Source organism: Belonocnema kinseyi, chromosome 10 (genome assembly GCF_010883055.1).
Source record: "Belonocnema kinseyi isolate 2016_QV_RU_SX_M_011 chromosome 10, B_treatae_v1, whole genome shotgun sequence".
NCBI classification, from domain to species: domain Eukaryota; kingdom Metazoa; phylum Arthropoda; class Insecta; order Hymenoptera; family Cynipidae; genus Belonocnema; species Belonocnema kinseyi.
The window spans coordinates 115,974,072-115,979,742 of record NC_046666.1 but is presented as its reverse complement, the minus strand read 5'-3'; the positions used below and the strand labels follow the sequence as shown (position 1 = coordinate 115,979,742).

The following is a 5,671-nucleotide window of genomic DNA, read 5'->3' as shown; positions in this document are numbered from 1 at the left end:
GTATGTATAAAGGCATTTGTTTATAAAATTTATTTATAAAATAAACAAATAATGTCGCATGACATGTGTGCATCACTAATAATGACCACTACTACAAACTGAAGGCGATAAGAAAGAAAAACGATTACTTTTTGCACATTAATGACCAAACTGTGCATTTGTTTATATAATTTGTTTATAAAATAAGCAAATTATAGCAGAAAACAAATTTTCATGATCAAGTTTCATTTTAACGATAAAATCAAGCAAATTCAACTTACAAATATACTTTTCAAGCAAACAATTCATAATGTTGACATTATTGTTAATATAATTTGTTTATAACAATTATATTCGAAAACTCACTAATTATTTATTTTTCTAAGATGCTTTGACATATATTTTCATAAAGAATGAAAATAATTAAATTATTTATTTACAGATTGAAAATGATAAGTGAAAAATGACTAATTTTGTCTCTTTGTTTGTTTATGTAAAAAACAGAAAATAATAAAAATTCAAAAATCTAATCCATACATGCTCTTGCGCAACTATCGCTGATTATTTCTATGAAAGAGAATTGAATATCGGTTAAGAATTGTAGGTTGTAGGTGATTTTGAATAGTAAGTTCCTGATACAGCCCACTGTGCGGTGGTCGGTAAAGAAAACAAGTTTATCAACTTGAGATCTTTCAGTGCAGGATGAAGTCACCTCGAAGCCCTGAGGCGCAACTTTGCTTAGGATCCCTGGAAATAAATTTTGAAAAGAGAAGGATTCTAATATTTTAAAAAAATGGAAAACTACCATTTTTGATTCGAAAAAAAAATGGAATCTAATCTCAACATTTTTAAAATACAATATAACAGACAAAAAAAGAAATTGTGCGATTCTTGTACAGAAGTCACACATAGGTTTTTTTGTTGTTGTAATTTTGAATACTTTGAGAACCAATATGCATCTAAGCAATACTGATATAAGAATATTCTTATCACGTGACATGGCGTTAGTTTAGTCTCATTTTATTTATTATCTAATACTTTTTCAATTAAAATTATGAAAATTTTATGATTTACTAAAATAGCCTTGTCACGATATATACAGGCCGTTACAGTGCATCACTTCACAACAGGCAGGGGTGAATGCAAGGGTTTTTTTTGGGAGGTTTACCCCCCCCCCCCCTAATGTAAACAAACTTTTTCAATTTTAACATTATCTAAATTTTGAACGGATCACTGGCACCGCCCGTACAAATTTTTGGTACCTTCTAGTAAAAACTGCTGCTGTATCACTAGGCTGACATTACCGCTATAATCTTTTTTTTTTATTATGCAATACTGTATAAACTCATACGCATGCAAAAATGTATGGTTGATTAGAATATTCTTAACCACAAAGGACGACTTTTTAACAATATTGTTGAATTTTTAACCAATCAGTTGCATTTTTCTGTAAGAAAGATGCAATTTCTACTAAGACAGATCAATCTTCAAACCAAAAAGACAAATTTTCAAACAACCCAGTGGGCACAAAACTATGAAAATCTCAAGAACGTACTTGGGACGTTTGTAGGATGTTCTATGTTAGTCCAATCAACGTCTCTAAGACGTCCAATGTCCTAAAGATGACCTAAAGACGTCTTAAAGACATAGACGTTTTCGGGATATTTTTCGTACTCGCATAAGACTTTTTAAGAGCATCCCTTGTATGTACAAAAGACATGTTAGAAAAGTGGTCTTAGGGATGTCCCAAAGACGTCTCTAGGACATCCTTTTTTGTTTGCCTACTGAGAATAGTTAAATTTTCGACCAAAAAGGATAATTTTTAACAAAGTTATTGTATTTTCAGACAAATAACAAAATGTATAGCTAACTGTATATTCCTATTCAGGAAACAACTACAGAAAAAAAAGATACATATAAATACAAGGCAAATAAATTACTAAAAAGAATATTATATCATTTTTCCGTATTCAATTTCTCATCTTACTTGACAAAATTTTCCCCTGACTAATATGTCATTAAACAACACTTTATTTAGGCTTGCTACAATATCCCAATTTCTAAAGCTTTCTATGAATAAAACCAACCATACACCTAGAAGATTAGTAATATTAATGCGAGAAAAATTTGTTTGCTAAATACATTTTTAACAGTTTTCATTTAATTTTTTAAATCCAAAAAATAAATTTGAAACCTATAAGCAATGCATTCTTTTTTTAATAAGAAAAAAATGTTTAAACACGAAAAAAACACATTTTTAAGAAAATAGATTGTTTTTCCACAAAAAAAATTATTATTTAACCAAAAATAGAAGAATTAAATTTTTAGTTAAAAGATAATTAAATTTACGTACCAAAACAAGAATAGTTTAATTTGCACGTAGAAAAGTAAGTTTTATAAACAAAATAGTTTTTACCCAAATGAATTAATTTTGAACTAAAAATCTACCTTTTTCAGCAAATAAGGAATAGCTACATCTTCAATTAGAAGATGAACTTTTTACTGATATATATATATATATTTAATTAAAAATTTGTCATACGGAAAACCGCAGGATTTCGCCGGGAGCGGGTGCTAACCTGGAAAATTGCACCCGCTCCCAGCGAAATCGCGGTAAAATTTCAGCCACAACCACGTCTCACGACCGTGAGATAGGTGGTTACAGTCTGTAAAGGAATCAATACGACGATCCAGCAAAAGTCTCGTGCACCCTAAGAACACGGAGCGACCCAAGGACTACCGCCTTCTGCATTTTTCCCGCAAGTGTTTTAGCATATTGTTGACACGCTCAAAATGTGGCGACGGTATGTTAAGATAGAAATGACATCGTCTTGGCATGCAAAAATGAAACCCTCCGTACCAGACTTCAATCCGGGCGATTTAAGGAAAGCAAACGTTAGCTCACAAGACATTGACTGATCCTTCACATTTCTGTGGAAGCTACCGTGCATCCTCTTATCGGGGAGCTGTTCACGAAAGTTTTTCTCTTGCGCTTTCTTAATCCGGGCTTTCAGGAGTGAGTACTCGAGATAGATAAGATTTGATGCATTTTGTTCACCCCTAATACTGAAGTCAAGTCCGAGTGTTTCAGCAGCCTCCTCCGCTGCTTTGTACAGAAACGTTCCTTTGCTCACTTCTTCGTGATTCCTGACCACTTTAAGAAGAGGGTCGCTTCCATTTGCAACTCTATGTGCTGTACCCAGAATAATCCTGTTGTGAAGACATTCAAGACTCAATATTCCGCGACCAGCTTGACGGTGTGAAATGTACAGTCGCGGAAAGGAAGACTTAACATGCATGCTTTTGTTCATGTGCATAACCTTTCTTGTCCCGATATCAAGGGATCTGAGCTTGTTCTTCGTCCATGGAACTACTCCAAATGAATAGAGTACTACCGGGATGGCAAGCATGTTCGTTGCTGATACTTTGTTCCTCGCTGAACAACTGTGTTCATTTCAAAAGATATTTAGAAATCCTAAACAAATTTCAAAAATAATTATAACGTTGATTAAATTTAAAACAACTGATATATTTGTCAATATTTTAAAATAAAATTTTGAAGCTTTTCAAGGATATTTTTAGTTGTAAAGAATTTAATTTTTCAATTTCTAACGTTTCTAGCAAAAAATTGTTCAAAATAATACAATTTTGAACATTTTAAAATTGCATTGAGTCTTTATTCTAGAATAAGAATATTTAAAATTATAACGTGGATTTATAGTTTTAGAATTAAATCTGAATCATTTAACTCATTCATTTTCGAAATGTAAAAATTCTTTCAGTTTATCAGAATGTTCAATTGAAAATGACTTTTAATCTTTAATTTCAAAAGTTTAAAATTCAAGAGTTCCATTTTGAGTGTTTTCAATTGTAGATTATTTTTTATTACTGAAAATGAAGAAAGTTTAGCTTAAGAATTTAAATTTTTTATTTTATTGAGCGTGAAAAATATTTGCGAACCGAAAAAAAAACCCCGGGAAGTGGCCGGGAATTTTTTCCAGTTGAAGATTCGTAATTTTAGTTGAAAATGCAGCTGCTTGGTTGAAAATTAATTTATAAAGTGAAAATTCAGTTGTGATATTTTTAGTTGGAAATTTGATCTTTGGTAGTTCAAAATTCCACGATTTGACTGATAATTTGTCTTTATTTATCAAAAACTCTACTATTTCATTAGAAATTCACGGATTTTGTTAAAAAATCGAAATTTTTGTAGAAAATCATCTTTTTCTTTGGAAGTTAATCTCTTTGTTATAAAATGCTTTTTTCGTTTACAAATTAAGTATTCTGTTCAAATATTTATCATTTCAGTATAAAAAACATCTTTCAGGTTGGAAATGAAATTAAATGGTTGAAAATTAAGCTCTTTTGTTAGAAATTAGTTTTATTTGTTTAGGATTAACATTTTGATTAAAAATTAATTTCTTTTATTGAAAAATCGCTATTCAATAGAAAACTTGTTTTTTTCTTTAAATGGAAAGAAATTTTTTGCCAAAACTTGAACTATATTGTTGAAAATTCTTTTCTTTTTTGATTAAAATTTTTGTTGCACTGAGAAGGTAACTATTATTCCAGTTGAATATTCCATTATTTTAATTAAAAATTCATCTCTTGGCTTTAACATTTATTTTTGGCTGCAAATCTAATTATTCTATTTTTAGTTGACAATTTATCTTTTTTAGTAAAGATCCAATTTATTGTTGAAAATTCAACTATTTAAGTTGTAGTTTGATTGTTTTAGTTTTTTTTTACAGCAAGTAGGTCTGGTAGTATCGAAGCGATTCATTTTATCGGGAATGAAACCGCCCTGAAATGGGTGAATTTCAATAGCACAGCAGGCCCTTACGTGGTATAATGTCGTTTTCCACGTTCACAGACACCTTACTGAGATTACGCCACTATAAATATAATAAAAGCGGGATACTCCTGGCGAATACAACAAAAAGTCATCCGTCTCATTATTCACCCGAAGATACATACCCTAATCAATATTCAGCAGCGACAGAATGCAATGAAAAACCTTTAATATTCTCACAAAAATTATAATTTTCAATGCATTTGTACGAGTAAAATTTTTAGTTAAAATACATAATTTTCAATAAAATAATTTGAATCCTCAACCAAAACAGATTAATTTCGAACCAAATAGTTGTGATTTTTAATGCTCGGTCCGAATGTAAATGTTGAGCATAGTCTGGAGAGCATTTGATCAAGATAAATTTTCAAGGATTTTGAATTGTGCATCAGGATTTGAAGAATTAAATTATTTTTATCTTGAGGGCATGTGACAAAGCTAAATGCCTATATTACCGACCACAGTTTTTCAGTTCACTGAATGTTTTTTTGAACCTAAGAACTTTTTTTGTAAATAAAATATCGAGATGAAACTTTGGGAAACGTATTAGAGTACAATAAAGTACGTTTAGGTACTGTATTTTGGTAGGAACTTCACTAAAAATTATTTCATCTTTTTTCTAAACCTCAACATTTTTTGAACGTTCGAACTTTTTTTATGCATAAAATATCGGTCTCAAACTTTGAGAAATGCAAGAGCCGAAAGAAAACTACGTTTAAGTTCAAAGCTTAATAATAGAAGATGTAAAAAAATATATTTCAACAATCAATTCCAACGGCATCAGCCGGTAACGTTGTACACGAAAATACGAAACCTGGCGGCCACTAGACGAGGCTCTAA

At 30.7% G+C, this 5,671-nt stretch overlaps 1 protein-coding gene across 1 annotated transcript in view; it reads left to right on the top strand.

Moving 5' to 3' along the window:
* Positions 1-5,671, top strand: part of LOC117181326 (mediator of RNA polymerase II transcription subunit 13) — a 173,597-nt gene that overhangs the window by 41,947 nt on the left and 125,979 nt on the right. The gene's annotated exons all lie outside the window — the stretch shown is intronic.